We start from the raw sequence: 19071 nt of genomic DNA, 5'->3' as shown, positions 1-19071 counted from the left end.
AAAATGTTATGAACGTTAACCCCCAAAACGGTCACCACCAGTGCTAACAAGCTCAGTTCAAGTAGCATAGTCTTATTTTCAAGCATTATTTTAGTTTTCTGACTTGACTGATTGGATATCTCTCTCACTGGCTAATTTATATTTCCATTTATCATCTGGGCTTTGTAAAGGATGAAGTATCATGTGAAGGCAAGTCATTGACATCATACTACGTTTTATGAGCATGGCAAGGACATGGTCACCCCATCAACTCTGTCATGGCAGAAACAATGACTGCTTGCCTCATCTAGGCTACATCCTATGCTGCCAGAAAATTCTGCTCATGCCATGGTGGAAACAGAGCCCTATCTGCGGTGAGACCAAAATAAGCACCGCGTGGGTCAGAAATTGTGCACATTTCTTGTGTGGATTAATTTGATGGACTACAGAGTATATTTCTTAAAGGTTCGGAATTTAGTGAAGTGCAGTGAGCAGTTCAAAGATCCCTGTGATCACTCAACCATTCAGTTCCTGGAGTCAAATCAGGGCTGTCAGCCTCAAAGAGGCACTTCAGCTGCTCACTCATCAGGTCATACTACTTGGGTGAAAAGGGGAAATAGAGAGAAATAAAATTCTCTGCCTAAATTTAGGCTTTTCCTTTTCACTTTTACCCTAAGCTGGTGCTATTTTCTCCAACAGCTGTCTAAATATCAGGGCTTTATATACACACACACACACACACACACACACACAGATATATATAACAATATATTTATATATTTAGAGCTTTTATAAAATAGAAGCACTTGGAACAATACAGGTAGCTGCAAGTTTCCATGTGGCTTCTATGCTCTGGCTGAACAGAAGCTAACTGCAAAAGGATGCATTTTGTTCACTTGCCTTGTGTTTCAGTTAATGAGCCCTGGAAGAACAGCAGAAGAATCACAAGATTCTGAGTGTCTGGATGGTAACATAACAGATAGCTTTGATAAATCCAACTCAATAAACACAAATAAAAACAAACACAACTGTATCTAAATACAGCGATGGCCTCTAAATCAGATTTCAACACGCAGTGAAATGATCTTGCAATGACTGTGTAGTGATTGTTCATGCAGTGACTCTGGAAGAGGCAAATTGAATCACTGAAGAAAGAGTAGATTAAACAAAACATCATTATGATATTATGTTCAAATCCTATAATGTGTCTAGAGCTGTCTGTGTCTCTGGCAATCACAGCTTAAAAACAGACTGTGGAACTAGAAAGCACTCAAAGAAGCGTGACAGGGATGAGCAACAGCATAGAATAGTTTCCATACAAGAAACAAGTAAATAGACAAAGGTGAACAGAATCATAGAAGGGAGAGTTCAGAGAGACTATCCACTGTTTTTCATAGCACAAGACCCAGGGGCACCAAATGTTTTTAAGCTGTGGGTTTGAAAATGAAGTTCTGCCTTTTCTCACCAACCTCTCCCTTCCCCCTACACACAGTTAAATGTTGAAGTATTGTTACAGGATTTTGTGGGCTAAGGATGAGCTGGACCCATGTTTGAAGGCTGGATCCATCAGTCCAGCAGGGAAGCAGGATGGACCTCAAGTTCAGGGATTCTCTATTATTCACTTAGGTCCATGGTTTAGTGGGTGATATTGGTAGTAGGGTGATTGTTGGACCAGATGGTCTTGGAGCGCTTTTCCAAGCCTAATGATTTGATGATTCATGGCTAGAAGCTGGGTGGAGGAAAATAGGAACTGTTCATGGAAGCAGTGGAAAGGACAGGTAGACAGAAGTTTGACTGAGAAAGATCTACAGCTCTGCAGATCTTCAAGATCTTCGATCATTCTCTGCCTTAGCACTGCTGAACACGAGAGAGTGTGACCTGTGACCGAAGTGATATTGAAGGAAGGTCTTTCTAGTGGCTTGAACAGATCTTTCACTCTTTTCCTGAAAATCCCAAGAAACTTACAAAGCAGATAGAGGTGGTTCTTATTTTAGCAGTTACCAATACAATAGAAGTGTGGTGTTGCTCAAAATGTTCTGTGTCAAAGATTCAAGTATTAACACAAGTATTAATTAAAAGCTATGAGATGTCAATTCTCCTCACCTGTCATCCAAATACCGTTATTTTCTTCTCAGTTGTCTTTAAATTTTGCTTAGTGACTTCTCTTCGCTTTTTGTCTGCCCCTTAGAAAGACCACCAGTTTGGATGTGAGGGTATCAAGAGCTGGCAGATACATTGTTCTTGTCAGTTCATTTCAGAGGAAATTCTCCTTCATCATCAAAATACTTACCTCATTATCATTCGAATTCATCCTGTTTTTGCATTCAACCATGAATTCTTTGTATGCCATCTACTAAAAAGATTTTGAAACCTGCTGCTTTTCTCCCCTCAGAGGTGATCACACACTCCGATCACATTTCTTGCAGCAGTACTATGCAGTACACGTGATGAACCATGGACAGAAAACTCCACGAAGGGCAGCATCACTCCCTTCCTCTTGCCTCCACATCAGTTAATGTGTTCCCCTGACTGACACGTTTAGAAGGATGCACTACCGGGGCTCGCAATATCCTTTTGGATAAAGGATAAGCAAATAGAGCTCTCCAAGCCTGTCAATAAAAGTATCACTCTTCAGCCTTTGAATAGATAACATATATAGTTCTATACTATCTCTTCTCACTTAATATCCTTTTTAAAACCTGGGGAATTGAATTGTATATATGTTTCCTGTAGTACCACAAAAGGTGCCAGAGGCAAAAATCTCTACTCCAACACTAGTATTTTTACTAGACTACCACACCAGGACTTCGTACCTGATTTCTTGCCCAGTACTCCCTTCTTCCTTCTCATTTTATTTTTCCGGAGTGCCTGTGATTGAGGAGACAGTCCCTGCTCAGTAAGTCTGACCCAAATATCCTTCTCCTAAATGACACAACTACTGTGAAAGCCAATTACTGCACAGTGGGTTCTTCAGATCTATATCTTCCCAAAATTCAATATAGGTGCTGGAAAGTATATCAGAAAATAGATTAATAATGGACAGTCTGAGTCTTGGTGTGCTTCCCTGGGATTTACGCTTAACCTCTGACTCAGTTAAAGGCTGTGGAGGGACCATACACAAAAGAGGTGCTTTAATTCCTTTCCCATGCAAATTAAATCCCAAATGGATATCCAGTATCTGCAGGCACCACAAATTACAATTCAGGGAGTCAGAGACAGAAGCCTCAGTGAAGTTCCTGGTGTCTGGGCATTGCAGCCTCCTAAGGGGGTCACTCGGGAAAATATGACAGAGGTGACTGGAAGCAGGAATAAGGGAGAGATGTTGCCCTTGAGAAAGCCTTCTATCCACATCCCAGCACTTTTATTAAAGAGCACCACAGCTGCAGAGAGAAAGAGAGGTTAAGCTGTTAGAGCAGAGAAAAGCTTCATTATGGTTCCACACCCTCAGGCATGCGAAAACCAATCTGCACCTTCCAGAGTTAGGCCCATAAAGATGGGAGGAAAATATATGTGAAGCAGTGAGCTATTAGAAGACCAGATAAATAGTTCAAACAGAGTTATTTATTGGTGTGGTTGGATATATTTCTGGAGCATGGTTACATATCTCCTCCTTGCTATTATGTACCTGTGCAAGTGGTTAGTATTTTGGAAGCAAAAATCCCTGCATGGCTCTACAATAGAAGGTCAGGATGCTTTTCTTTCAGGGTCTCTGCTTAAAGGCTCTTTTACGCTACAGAGTCTGAAAAAGAGGAACAGCTGCCTTACTCTGCTTTGAAGATGCGTCTGGATCCATCACATAGAAGTGCCTTACAAAGGCACTATTTGACAAAGACTTGCATTTGGGGGTTCATTAAAACCCCCAGTAAAAAAGAGTTTGGGATTGTGAAGACAAGGAAAATATTATTATTATTATTATTATTATTATTATTCCTATTATTATTATTATTATTATTATTATTATTATTATTATTATTATATTAGTTAAGTAATAATAATAATAAGAATATTTAACATAATATAATAATAATAATAATAATAATAATAATAATAATAATAATAATAATAATAATAATAATAATAGGAATAAGGCAAAGAGCCCAGAGCCTTATCTTTGCATAGACGATTAATGCATAACCTGAACAACTCCTCAAAGACCAGAGTAGGCTGGGTCCTCGTCCCCCTGCAGTTACTAACCACAAAAGAAAAGCAACAGAAAAATGTGTTGCAGAAACTGTCTATAAAGACTGTTTCTTGGTCCCCTCTGGAAAGTCCTACAGACCGCAGTAAGGATGATAACAGTATTTGTCAAAATCAGAATAAGGAATGCGATCCCTCTCACTAAGCAAAAAGAGCGCTCAGCCTTCTGCATAGGGGAAATCCCTTTCCCCCTACAGAAAGGGATATTTCAAGGTGCTGCTTCCCACCCAACCCTAATAAAAGTGGAAACCTCCCCGACCTTTCCCAGATATCTCTGGAACTCAAAATGAATTAGAAACTCTACAGGAAAACCATAACAAAACAATATCACCATGCAGTATTTGCTTCTAAAGCACATATTAAGGAAGTATTTTCAAAGAATGCTATTGCTGCCTTGAAAAAGAATACCCCAAGCTGTTCCCAGCAATGCAGACAATCTCTTTACTCAGTCCCAGCCATTCCAGAACCTATTACAAGGATGTCCAGAGAGGTTAAAATGCTGAAGGACTACATCACCTGATGGTGCATGAGTACCTCCTTCTGTGCCTGGCTTTACTTCAGGCCTGGGGACCAGAGGTTGGAAAAGCATGGATTTTCTGTCTCACTGTTCACAGACATGCCCAGTAAATGTTCACATTATAGCAGTGTTGGAAACTGCTGGCAACTCAATAAATAATAGTGGCCAAGTGCTTTAGGATCTTCTGTTACCACAGTAACTAAATATCTCCCAAGTTTTGAAACATCGGCCCAAGTTCCTCCCAACTATTCCATAATAGTTTATTTTTTCCTGGCAACGACCACATGGTGGTGGTGTATCACCGTGAGTTGTGTTCAGGCCTGACTCCCAGGAACTGAAGAGTTGGTTAAAGGAGCTGGATATTTACGGCACAGCACATTTACAAGGATGCTTGTAGAATGAACCCTTTAAACCCACTTTACCTTTGAAATTATACTTATTTCTTAGCTGCCTTGCTTGCAGGGCTGTGTGGTTTTCCAATCAGGAATCTCCCGGAGTATTTTGAACAACATAGGCATCACTCAGAAGTCCAAGTGCAGAAGTATTTGAAGTTACATGCCATTTATGTGTCAATCTGGTTCATCTCAACCTGTATTTTTTTATTTTTATTTTTTTAATTAATCCTGTGATACTCTATCCACTTCCAAGAAAAAGTGTTTCTGAGATCTCTATTAGAGTCAAGCAAGGTTGAATGGTCATTGTTCTGAATTTGTTCTTAAAACTCTTCTTCCACGAAGTTTTTCAGCCACCCTTCACCAAAGAGAGGTGCTAAAAAGAATGTGTACTGCATTGTCATTGTGCTTTTCAGCCCATTCACAGTATAGGCCTTAAATTAGCTGCTGTATGTCCTTGACTGAATGTAGACAGTGACAGCCTGATCTAATACTCAGTGAAGTCAATGGGAGCCTTTCAGTTTTCCCTCATTTGGCCCTGAATCAAGTTCAAAGTTGTCTGGTTCAGGAACCAGATCTTCTGTGTTTGTACAGAGATGATTATTCTCCAGTATGGATGTAGGTTACAAAAAATCCATTAGGACTTTTGGCACAAAAGAAACTATACGTAACAAAGACAGCATGTCTCAAACCAACAGAGAGATTAGCTCCCGTTTAATTGGTTTGAAACAAGGGCACATCATCAACAGGGACAGGAGAACTGGTTTGGACTTAATGAGAAATGCATCATTTCCCACTCGCAAACTTTTACTGCAAACTCACCCTGAACTTTTTGAGTCAAAACTATTTTAATGACCCTTTTCTTTGCATTGTCATAGGCCTTTCTATCTTAATGTTTTGTCAGGGATCAGAGAAATTTATACCACCACTGCAAGAGGGCTCTTTTTGCCAAGGGAGTCAGTACATACAGGAAATATCAGATATGTCATTAAATATTGTATTCCTATATAATTTCTTGACCAAATGTACACAGGCTCTGACAGTTCAGATTGGCCACTCAACATTCTGACCAAAAAAATCCTTCTGTGCATTGCAAGTGTAGTGTGCTTGGCATCACAACCCTCTTTTGGTAAAGGCAAGTAACAGCATGCCTTCTTAAAATCTTTGGAACTTGAGAAAATATTAACCCACATCCACCTATTTCAAGCATTTATTAGATAATTTAAGTCCTTGTGAAGATGCTACTTACCCAGGAATAACTGAAAATCCCCAGATTTTTCTTTTTTTTCTTGCTGCTGAATATTCGTGGATCCACCCAAGTCCCCCTAATACAAAGGACTTGGATATCTACTTCCTTTTTCCTGACTTTGGGGCCAGCTCCACCAGTGTTTAAAAAAAAAAAAAACAAAAACACAAAACTTATTGGATCAGCCCTCTCTGGAAGGCGAAGTCTGGAAGCCCTCCTCTTGAAGCTGGAGCTTAATGAGCTAGAGTTCTTACTGAGCTCTGGTATCTTCAGGTTTGTTCACCTGCTTTGAAGCAGGTCTTCAATCAGTCTTCCAATGCTTAGAGCAGATGCTGAACCTGGCCACTAGAACAGTTTGTGGAGGTCTTCCCTGTTAAAATTTTCTTATACAAATTCTCTAAATAGTCAGGAAAAATAACGTTTGAAATATCTATAGATATTTCTGTGGCTATTTTCCCAAAAATACAAAGAGCAAGTGGGTTATTTGGTATGGTTAGAAAGGATATATCACTCTGAAAACAAATAGTTGTCTGAATCAGATCTATTAAGGCCCCCTCTAAGCCATATGTTGCAAATCAGGTCCATTTATCCTCAGTCACTTAGCCACAAAAATAATTTTACAAAGAAGAATATGGCAGAAATTAGACCAGTCATTTCTGTACCTACTTTTTTTTTTTTTTTTTTTTTTTTCCTGGAAACTGGCAGTCTGTGCTAGAGTTTAAGTTCAACCATAAGCACTAGTTGTACTTAGAAGGTATGAAACATTGAATCCTCTTACTGAAGATTTCTCTCCGTTCCCTCAGTGTTCCACTCTTGGCTCTTCTCTGGGCATAATGTGACCACAGCAACATTCAAAAATAACATGAAATTCTTCCAATGCTTGTACTACACTAATCCAAAAATATAAATAAGGGTGCTACTTGCAATGAATACTCTCCTGAAAGTCCTTTAGAGCCTCACTAACAATGACAACTTCAGAGGTGCAGGCTTGGCTCTTGGCTTTTCTGGGAATGACAGAAAAACAACATCTTGCCTGGAATTACAAAATAAGACAAGTTAAGGCAGGATGAGATGCCCACTCCTTTGCTTATTAACCTTCATAAACACAGGTTGAGATAATGTTGAACAAAGAAGAGATTTCAGAGTTCCTTACCTGCATAGCACCAACAGGGACATCCTTTCTTTCTCTTCCTTCCCCTGGCACCACAGACACACGTCCTATCCTCCAATAGCCTCTCCAGGCAGAAATCTTGCATTACACTACTCTGCTTCTTTGGTGTGAGTAGACTGAAACTTCTTCTTCTCTACCAATTTACCTTCTGGTATCTGCTCAAAGGAAATAACTCTGTGTGTTTTATTTTTTATTTTTTTCCTCTGCTTTCGCTTATCACTGCCTATTGTGCTTATCAGGGACTGGATACCAAAGGTTCAGTGATCCTTTAACAGTGTGGGTGGAGGAAAGAAGTGGAACCAGGCAAAACCTGTGCTTTGATCCTGAATGAGCCAAGGACAATTCACTCAAATCACTTGACCCTTTGTGCCAGAGGCAACTCAGCTGGGAAATTGAGTGAAAACAACAATTTCACTGCAGATCAGACCCAACCTCTGAGCTGAGCTCTCCTGGGCCACTGAGTTCCAGTGCTTGAAACAGCTCATTTGAGCACAGGATCTGATTAAAATCTGAATAAGGTGGTGGAATTAACATAGTTAGTTCTTTATAAAAATGCTCGGCAGGACTTAGGCTCAGAAACATTGCTTTGTCTGGTCAAAGCTAATCACAGAATTGCAGACTGGTTGAGGCTGGCAGGGCCCTCTGGAGGCCATCTGGTCCAACCCTGCTCAAGCAGGGACACCCAGAGCAGGGTGCCCAGGACCCACATGCAGGCAAATTTGAAGATCTCCAAGGACTGACTCCACAGCCTGTATGCCTGTATGGACAACTTGTGCCAGTTTTCACTCAAATCTTTTCTGCTTTTCTCTATAATGTCCAACTCCATCTACTCTTTTCTTTTCACTGAAGGTTTTTGTTTGTTTGTTTGTTTTTTGATTTTTGATTTTTTTTTTTTTTTTTTTTTTTTTGGTGGGCACCTCTAGATATCTCATTTAGAAGTATAAATTGCTGCTTATTGGTCAAACCTGGAATAACATCATGGAAGCTCCCTCTTTCCTTCAACCATAGGAAATATTCCACCTAGGACTGCAGACCACAGAATGGTTTGGGTTGGAAGGGACTTTAAGATCACCTAGTTCCAATGCCCTGCCCTAGACAGGAAGGGACACCTCCCACCAGACCAAGTTGCTCAAAGCCCCATCCAGCCTGGCCTTAAGCACCTCCAGGGATGGGGCATTCACAGCTTCTCTGGGAAACCTGGTCCAGTGCCTCATCACTCTCATAGTAAACAGTTTCTTCCTTATATCTAATCTAAACCTAACCTCTTTTAGTTTAAAACAATTTATCCCTTGTATTGTCACTACATACTCTTCTAAAAAATCCTACCTCAACTTTCCTGTAGTCCTCCTTTAAGTACTGGAAGGCCACTAGAAGGTCTCCCTGTAGCCTTCTCTTCTCCAGGCTGAACAACCCCAACAGATGTGCACATATGGATTAATATTTATGGGGCTTTTCATACTGCCAACAGGAGTTTTTCTCTCACCTCTGGGCCCAATAGGAGAAGAAATATATATATATAGAGAGAGAGAAGAATATATAGAAGAAAAATGGTTAATTGAAGTCCAGTGTGCTTTATGCCATCACATGGCTGTGAGGATTTTTCACTGAACTTCAGCTTCTCTGTTAAGAAGTGGTAAGCCACTGTTTCTGGTCAGGATACATTTTCATGTACATCTACATCATCCTGCTCTGATTGCAACCTATAGAGATTATATTGGGCTAAGCAGTTAACCCAGCACTCTTTCTGTCTTTGCCGCAGCGTACTCCTGTGTTGATGACAACAGCTGTTCACACCACTTATTTGCCATCAAAGAGATGCACAGAGCATGATTCCCTTGACCAAACAGAGGTGCCTCTAGTATATTGACTTCACTTTAAAGTCAAAGATAACCAAGGACAACCAAAATGAAGCTTTATAGACTTTAGCAGAGGCTTGTAAACCCAAATCCCACGTGTTTTATAGGACTCACCTGGACTAACATTTGGTGTCTCTGATACAAGTGTCTGTATCTCAGGTACTAAGTGGTCCCTGGGTGGTCAATGGAGATCTAGTCAGTACAGCCAACAGGTACTTTGATGTGGTTCATCCAACCAAATGTAGGCATACATGAAGGTGAACTGCACCCTAAACAGCATTGAGTCTGTGAAGGGAGGAGCCCAGGGTGACTTGTTCACCTGTAGATAACCCCATCCAGACACTGTCAGGTAAGTGAGTGGCAGAAACTCATGAGTCCTCAAACTGAACCAAGCTCTGGAATACCATATGCATTCCTTTATAGAGCTGTCAGTCAGGAGTGATAGTGGCATGCTTCAGAGTGCTCAGGCATATTTATTGAACGGAGTCTCAGCAGTTTTGAACAAACCTGTCCCGTGTGACTGCTATAACATCATTCAGAAGGAAGACTTTACAGGATCTAAGATGTAATATTTTTAATGAAAAGTAGATACGGACAGAAACTACAAACACAGTCTGTGGACTTTCTTTTCTGTGGTAACCTCTTTCTGACACTGTATCACACATTAAATATATTATCTAGAGACTGGAGATTGACTTCAGAGCCCTAACTCACCCCCAGCTGAGCATTGTGTGCTCCTCTGTGGAGTCCCTGATGGCCCCCTGGATACAGGGTCTGAGCTGAGCAGTTGTTGCTTTCCCTTTAACATCCTGCTGGAAGAACTCCTGCGCTCCAAGCCATTAGACCGTCTAATAGGAGTAATAAAGCTGATATCAGGTACATTTATTTTAACTATACAATAAGGCACAATGTTAAAACTGCAAGGTGCCAGCTCAGTTTTCAGCAGTACATAAAATGTCTTGCATTTTTTACAGTAACCAGCAAGGCATAAACATGTCAGAGAAACTACCCAGGATGCAGAAATATTCCTTGCAGAGCCACTTAAGGAAAAGCAGACACAATTCTTTAAAACCAAGCATGCACAATTAACAAGAAAAATATTGCCAATAAAAAGGGGAAAGATGGCCAGTAAGTAAAATTAGATGGGATAGTTCAGGGTGTGGGTTTGGCAGGAAAATGACAGCTAGAAGTAAGAAAAGCACTTTCAAGGGAACCAGCGTGTGTAGCTGCAGCTTCACAGAACATTGTTATGTGCAAATGGAGCTTTACAGAGGTCTCTTGGCTGAAGCACATGGTGACTGTATGTCAGATAAGAGTGGAGTGGGATCCCAGCAAGTTATGATTTGTCTTTGTAGGGGAAAGGATTTTTGTTGTTATTTATCTCTGGTGAATGGTCAGACCAGAAGGTGTTTAGGTGTCCAGGTTTCAGAACTGGGATATAAAATCTAATTTGCCAGAGTTCCTATCAATTCACTGTCTGAATATTTCTGAGGATCTAGACCCAACTGATTTGGAAAAGGTCATAAGCAAGCAGTAAAGAGAGACTGGGAATACATCCACTCCACAACATATATTGTGGTGTCCTTTTTTTTTTTTTTTTTTTTTTCATTAGCCCTCTTTACTCATGCATTGATTAGCTGGCACAGTTACCCACAGTCTTCATCTGATCTCTCTTTTGCTCTCTTTTGAGACAAAAAGAGACAAGAGGTTCTGGCTCACCAATTGTCATGAAACTCCCCTGAGGCAGGGAAACATGAACTGTCCTATTGGGAATTAAGACTCAGATCCACATAGACTTAAGGATATGTTGTGACAAAACAAGCAATGGACTGTACCCCATGCTTTTGTTTAAAATCCTTTGCAACCATATTTTCATCACCTCATTGTATTTAGAAGTATAGATTATCTCTGGTCTCTAGATTGCTTCGTTAATAAACAGCTCAAATTCAGAGGGTTCAGCTCAAAAAGCCATCCATATGGGAACATTCAATGAAATCCAAGGACTTTGTTGCAAACAGCTGGCAAATATACAGAACTGCAGGCAAGACTGGAAGCAATACAACAGTGAGCACCACAAACTCAGCATGGATTTGTGTCTTTTATAATGTAAATGTCCTCAGTGCTTTGCAGCAAAAAGTAATAAATGTTTTACAACATTTTAATTGAAAGCCCATAAAACTGAGATGACTGGAAAGAAAGAATCCACGACTATATATTCAGTGTTGAGCAGACATAGAAGCAGTTTTTCATCAAACTCCATTGTAAAACATACATTGAAGGAGTTGATCTGGAAAATCCTTGAACTGCACAAAATAGGCTTGGAAGAGACCTCGAAGACTCTTATGGCCTACTGCTTATCTCAGAGCAGGGATGAAGAAGCTCACAAGATTTTCTTACCTATTCTTTAAAGCCTCCAGTTAGAGTGTCCTGGGATCTCATTAGGCAGAAGAAGTATCTTCCATGGAGCAGCCCAAAAATTCAACGTCAATCTACTCTACAGTGAGAGGAAATATGCACGTCAGGTACCTTCATTCACACATCTTCCATTCCCATGTCTGATGTTTGCTGTCTCTAGGTTGGGTTCAAAGTAGCCTTACTGAACACTCATCAGCTGATGATCTATTTTTGTTGGTAGACACAATTGGCCACAAGACTTGAAGATGTTTTCAGCTGAGGAATCCATACCAAAAGAAGAGCTTTCTATCCAAAGAGCAATGTGCACTGTCTGTAAAAGCTCAAAAAAAAAACCAAACCACAGTAAACACAAAGAAGCTGTGCTGTGTTAGCTATTTGATACCTATCATGACCTATCCTTAATAAATAAATAAATAAATAAATAAATAAATAAATAAATAAATAAATAAAATGCACGTAGTAGTTACAAAGAGAAGATTTCAAAATAACTTGTGTAGAATGGTCTGTGTTTTCTTGTGCTGGGGGCCCCAGACCTGGATGCAGCACTCCAGGTGGGGCCTCACAAGGGCAGAGCAGAGGGGGACAATCACCTTCCTCCCCTGCTGCCACCCCTCTGGTGATGTATCCCAGGACACAGTTGGCCTTCTGGGCTGCATGAACTCACTGCTGGCTCATATCAAGCCTTATGTCCACCAGAACCCCCAAGTCCTCTGAAGGGCTGCTCTCAATGAGTTCTTCTCCCAGTTTCTACTTATGTCTGGGGTTGCCCCAACCCAGGTGCAGTACCCTGCACTTGGACTTGTTGAACCTCATTAGGTTCACATGGACCCACTTCTCAAGCTTGTCCAGTTCCCTTTGGATGGCATCCCTTCCTTCTGTAATGTTTTTTTACTCAGCTCTTGAATCCACATAAGACACCCACAGCAAACTGTGGTGCGACGTCCCACAGCTCAGCTACACAACCTATAAAGAGTCACCTCTTCCTGAACACTTTGAACTCATCATTTGTTAGCTTCATTTAGTGCCCACTAATCCTTTTCTTGGGACAGACAGGCAATAATAATTACTTATGTACCTACTTTTGGCCACTCATAATTTTATAGACCTCTATCATATATCCCCTAATAGTCCCTGAGGTCTCCTAATCTACTTAATCGTTCCTTGCAGAGTAGGTGTTTTATACCTTTATCACCCTTGTTGCCTATCTCTGAGCCTTTTCCACCTTTATTATGTCCCTTTTGAGACACAGGGAGCAGAACTGTACACCTAGCTTTGGTATTTATATAGACACACACTCATGTATTCTGTTTTGCCCATTATCCCTTTCCTAAAGCTCCTAATACTAGGTTCATGTTTTCCAAGTGTTTTGAGCACTGAACCATTTTTCACAAAGATACTATCTCCTATGCTGAGATCATATCCCAAGATCATGTTCTTGGTTGATTAAGTTCTATCAGCACATAATTTCCTACAGAAAGTTCAGGAACAACTTTTTAACACGTGATTATTATTATCCACACTGAATTTTGTCTGTCTTGTAGTTCTTTAGAGTTAGACTTTGGTTCCTTTATCTTAACTTTGTTTGCCCTTCTTTCCAAGATTTTTGATAAATATGTTGAGCAGAATGGGCCATAGCACATCTCCTTACAGACCTGTGCTGGTCATGTCCTTCTACTATGATAAATGATCATTTATTCCTAGCCTCTTTTTCCTATCCTTTACCAAATTCTTTGTCAGAGAGCTGAAATTCTTACAACTATATGAGCATTTTTATAGATGTCAGCCAGAAGAGTTAGTTTTCATCACTAATTTCTACCTGATACTGATTTTAATTAAAAGGCAAGTCCAGCATTAGCTATTAACAGTTACTATCGGAATGTCAGATGTTAAAACACGTAGCATGTAAGCAATGCTCCAAGATGAAAATCATCCTCTTTTCAGAATCCTCCCTTTCACCTCCATACTATCTTTGAGAAGAATCATAGTATCAAAGTATTACTCAGGCTGGAAGGGACCTCAAGAGTCCACACACCCTGCTCAAAGCATGGCAGTTTTTGAGGTTAAGTCAGGCTACTCGGGGTTTTCTTCAGCCATGTTTTACATGTGTCCAAGGATGGAGCGAACACATATATTGAACCACATTATTCATAAAATGTTGTCAGATTTAACTGGAGCACATTTGGGGGGTTTCGCTAACCTAAGACAAAGCAATATTTTTTTTTGGTCTTCAGTGGTAACATACCTCTCCCAGCTCACATTTGTTATTGTACTGGTGTTTTCAATGATGAATACTAGGATGATGTTGGTGGTGTTTGGTTGCATAAATATAGATATGTGCCATTTGAGATGCCCTAGAGTATTCCTTTCAGCTTCCAACTCACGTTTCAAAAAAAAACTTTCCAGTATCTTGTATATCCTGTAAACTATTGGTCAGCTCCTGGAGAATGTCTTAGACACCAAAGCATATCACAAATAGCACAAAGGCTTATGTTCAGTCAACTAAGCCATCTTAAATGAGCATGATACTTCCCCCTCTCCCTTTTCCTTTTGTTAAATGTACACTGGTCAAAATCCATTTGGTTTTGGCTCTTCACCTGATGTGGAGGGATGGCAATTCAGTCACACCTCTCTACTCACCACATCACTTTGATTAATAGATGTGGGCCAAAGATAAACTTCTTATTTTTTCTCTTGTGAAAGGGTATTGATTTTCCACTGTGAAGTTTACCCATGTGTTGTACCCTCTTATGCACATAAGCAATGCAGCAATAATGGAAGCAGAGAGCTGAGATCCCGACGGTTCTTTCCCTGTGCAGAGGAATCTTTCTCAACATTTATCGCAAGCCTGTCTTAGATGCAAATAATGGTATAATAAAAAGAATTGTGGGGAGCTCCTCCCCTTGCATATGTGCTTCTTCTCAAAAAAGCTAGAAATGCAAAGGCAAATTGGAAACTCAAGGACTGCAAAAGAACCTGTTAATATAAAATGAACTAGTAGGTCCAAAATATTTCTTTCAGATTTCTTCAGGAGTTAAAATTTTCATTGATGTTTTGTGCACACATTTTAAGCACCAGCAGGAGAGTTGGCCTTTTTTTTCTAATTGTGACAATCTACCTCAAACTCTGTTCTACCTTACAAAATCAAACCTTGCTGCAAATGATATGTTAAATGAAGCCTACATACTGTGAAAAGGGTTATATTGGCCTCTGAGCAACAGGGAAACAATTTTGCATCAAATGGATTTAATTAAATGGAAGTTTGCATTTACTAATGTGAGTTGAACTGTGAAATAGTGAAAGAAGGGAGTAAGAGTCTTTGTTTTGTTTCATTTGAGTTATGCTAACAGAAACTAACTTGGAAATTTAGCTCCTTTACCTAACTCAGCTGGTTAGACAGTGTATTCCTTCCCATTTATTGAAAATCAGGAAATGTCTTTCAGAGAGTAGTTGCCTCTTAAAACCTTTTTTTTTTTTTCTGTCTTTCCCCATGCAAAGTTATACAGAGCAGAGAATATTTCTATTTTCCAACATGGATTTATTCATGACCAGCCTTTGTTTTTTGGTTTGTGACAGTGTTTTCCTGAAGGAAAGCACCTGTCTTCTCCCTGATGCTTGCCTTTATGCTGCATGTATGGATAGCCACTCTAACCCCTCAGCCTTCACTGTGCCTACTGAGCACACTGAGATCTTTATTTCTGCAGTCCTTGCAGTCCTTTTCTACCCCTTTCCAGTCTGCATTCATCTTTTTGGACCACAGGTGACTGTTATTTTCTATCACATATTGTCCAAACCCCTTGGAATGAAGATTGGTCTTAAAAGATAAGTAAATGCTTAAATCAATTGGGAAAAAAAAAAAAAAAAAAAAAAAAAAAAAAAAAAAAAGAAGTGGGGGGGGTAAAAAAAGCCAAGGATTCTCAGACATTATGATTACAACATTGTAAAATGTTCCCACCTTGGCAGCTGACAGCTGATCTCTGGCAGTGTGCATTCCCTTGAGGTGCCAAGTTGGACCACCTCTGTTGTTGCAGAAGCTAAGCTTTATCCAGACCTTTATTTCCTATTGTAATGGACTGGGAACATGGACAAGGTCGTTTTCTGCAACTCAGCTGGTACAGCAGTAATTATCCGTTCAGGGTCAGACTGGAATTTCCCTATGTGCTGTTTCCCTATATTCTCACAGATTTCCAGGACACTGCTTTACACAAAGAACAATCCACCTGTATAAGGATGGAAAGGCAAGATCTATCTGCAATGTCTACTCCTGTTGTTCTTAAACTCAGAAGGAGCCTATGGGCTGGGGAACAAGGAACTGGTGTGAAGCTGTGAAGTTACTGACAAAGCAGTGGTGTTAATGTGGAAAAACCTGACACTTAGATTTGTTAGCCTCTGGAATCATTTTCCAAGGTTAATGATAAAAACCCTATCCATCACTTAGGTCTTCTAAAACTAGTCAGAGCACTAAAAAAATACACTTTAGGAAAACAATGCTCTATTATCAGGGAGATGGGATGGATGACCTGATAAATCCATTCCATCTTTGATCTTTTGTTCTTCTGAGAGCTGTGAGAGGTGTTTTTTTTTTTTTTTTTTTTTTTTTTAGTAGATCTGCCAAGCCTCTGCTTTCTGGGAAAAGGCATTTCATTCTGGACAATTCTGAAGCGGTGATTTCATAACCTGTCTCTCATAAAGATTTTTTCTGTATCTTTTCTGAGATATTTATATTCTCTTTTGTAAATATTTGGAATTGTCTTGAAAATGCCAAAATGTTCTGTTAGCCTCTCAGCAGAATACGAAGAATTCTGCTGGTAAATTACAAGATTTACTTTTATACAACAAGCTCTTTTTACCTATCTGCTTATCTATGATTCCATGAAATCAGTATGGGGAAGACTTCATGGCTTTCCAGTCAGGTCCTGTGTTAAACTGGTGTATCAAAGTCATTTAGTAAAGTAGATTTTCTTCTCATTTGTACTTATACAAAAGGGGAATCAGAACCTTGCCATAGGAGTCATTCCATCAGCATGCCCTGAAAACCGTCCCAAGTGTTATTTGAACAGACACAGCACAGCATAAGATTCCTAGCAAAAGTTTTTAGGTGACTAACTAATAAAAGCAGGAAGCAGGGGAAAAAAAAAAAAAAATGATGTCAGAAGGGGAAAAATCAAATACCAGGTACTTCTGTTGTCAGGAACCTTTGCCTTAAATACAATTCTGAGAACAGTTTGAATAATTTCCTCTAAGACACCATTAGAGTAACATGTGATGGAATTTAACAGCCTAATCTGTAATATCTAGTAGCAAATTATCTCCTTGCTGCAGAATTGTAGGGGTCGCTCAAAAGTCCTAAAGAAAGGATAATGTTTTCCATTTAGTACTTTAGACCTTTTTGAGTATTTCTGATAGAACTCCATTATATTGTTCCATTATTTCCAAAGTGAATTACTCTAGGAATCTGGGTGGTTATTTTCAAAGCAATAGCAGTCTTTAACATAAAAGGCATCAGGAACCAGACAGGGCTGAAGTACAGCTGTGTACATTGCAACTTTTTCATCTGGAAGGAAAGATTTCCCCATGCGTATGGCTGTGTTTGCTGATTTGCTTGCATAAAAAAAAATGCAAAGCAAACTAACACTGAGACATCATCTTTGCCTGGATTGGCAGAGCTAAATCCCGATTTACACAGCTGGCAGGCATCCTTTAACACAGCAAACGACCAACACTAATGCTCCCCAGCCTGCCTGTCAGATGCTCCTTCTGTGAACATCTTTCCTCTTCCCTCAGGTATTTACCTGATAATAAGGGCCACAAATCCAAATGTTCCTCCTCAGTCACATCACAGGAAGAGGAATTTGTTTTACCATCATTTTGTTGTCTGACAATAACTTGCCTTATTTGAGTCTTCAATAGCTTTCTTACTGGCTTTTTAAGTACCTTTGTGCAGCCTGCTACAGGCTTGTTTAGGGAGAAACAATGACATTTTGGGTCTGCAGATAAGAAAAGTCTCTGACCACATCCTTGGATGACAGAAAGATCCCAGACACTATTCCTTACTTCCAGAGTGCTAAGTATGGTGACTATGCAGCAACACATCTGCCCACCTGAACGTATCAAATGGTCCACAGTCAGTGGAGCTCAGGGTTAGCAACTAAATGCACATAGCCAGACAATTAACGTCATCAGATACCTCTCCCAACTCCCACCACAGGCAGTGGGAGATGCCTGTGAATGCCGCCTCTCTTTTCTCTGCTGGAAATACCTCCCCAGTGCATTGTTGCTTGGTCCTCAAATAACTACACCGGCTGGCAAATAGACTGAGCAATCTGAGATTGCAATTTGATGATAAAAGGGAGGCAGAAGCAATGCTGGGTAAGTTCTCTCTCAGGCCAGTTTCGGGAAAGAAAAAAAATGGCAATTTCTTATACCAGTCAGTTCAATAAGCCAATTACAGCACAGCTGCATAGTCAGACATGGTCTTTTCTAATGCTGGCATTTATCAGGCTTTCTAGCATGATGCATGACCTGAGACGTTTCTGTTGCCTGTTGTTTCTGAGGTCTTTATTTCTTCAACCTGAGCTATCTGGCGAAGAAATCCACTTGTACTCTGCTTGTGTCCACAACACAGTTAACACAGTGTGAGTCATCAGGCAGCATTTCCATGCATCTGATCTGGCAACAGAAGGGACTGAGACACAGCATGCAGGAATTTACCCTTATGTAGCCCACAGCCCCAGCCCTGCTCCCTAAGTCCTAACAAGGCTCTGACACCACCAAGCACAAACAGGAGCCAGGTTCTAACACTGAGCTGCAATCACATCCATTACATCAAAGAAGGAGTGAGCAGCAACTAATGTAGAATCTAAACAGCAATAAATCACGAAGAGCAGATGGCTTACTTATCTGTGAATCAGGAAGGAACTAAAGCCTGGAGTACTAAAGCAACAACACCCCAGTACAGGATGGAGCATTAACAGCAGCTACTATACCTAGAGACTGCAGTGTCCATCGCTGTGCCAGGCTCATTGTTACTGCTGTGACAGCACCAGGAGAAATAGCTGTTAACATCTCTGAAGGCAGAGCTGTAAAACACTGAAATGTGTTTAATGTGACAGGGACATGCTAGCAGAGCTCTTATGCTGGTAAACATGCCTGTTAGGATGTTTTGAGAAGGTCGAGGAGGGAGGGCTATTCAGCGCTTGGTGAGGCTGTAGTTCTGTGTCAAGTTCTGGGCTCCCCAGTGCAAGAGAGACATGAGCATACAACAGAGTCCAACACTGAGATGATCAGGGGACTGGAGCACC

The 19071-nt window shown here is 40.3% G+C and overlaps 1 long non-coding RNA gene across 3 annotated transcripts in view; it reads right to left on the bottom strand.

Annotated features, from left to right (window-relative positions):
- LOC137851479 (uncharacterized) overlaps positions 1-7847 on the bottom strand; it is a 48631-nt gene extending 40784 nt beyond the window's left edge. The window contains exon 1 of one of the 3 annotated variants that reach the window (XR_011093223.1): positions 7485-7847. This is a non-coding gene — a long non-coding RNA (uncharacterized lncRNA). The remainder of the gene's footprint in view (positions 1-7484) is intronic. The other 2 variants (XR_011093221.1, XR_011093222.1) reach the window with 2 other exon arrangements.
- Between the last annotated feature and the right edge of the window lie 11224 nt (positions 7848-19071).

This window comes from Anas acuta, chromosome 2, assembly GCF_963932015.1.
Source record: "Anas acuta chromosome 2, bAnaAcu1.1, whole genome shotgun sequence".
NCBI classification, from domain to species: Eukaryota; Metazoa; Chordata; class Aves; order Anseriformes; family Anatidae; genus Anas; species Anas acuta.
Note: the sequence above shows the minus strand (reverse complement) of the source record. Positions and strands in the feature narration are given on the sequence as shown.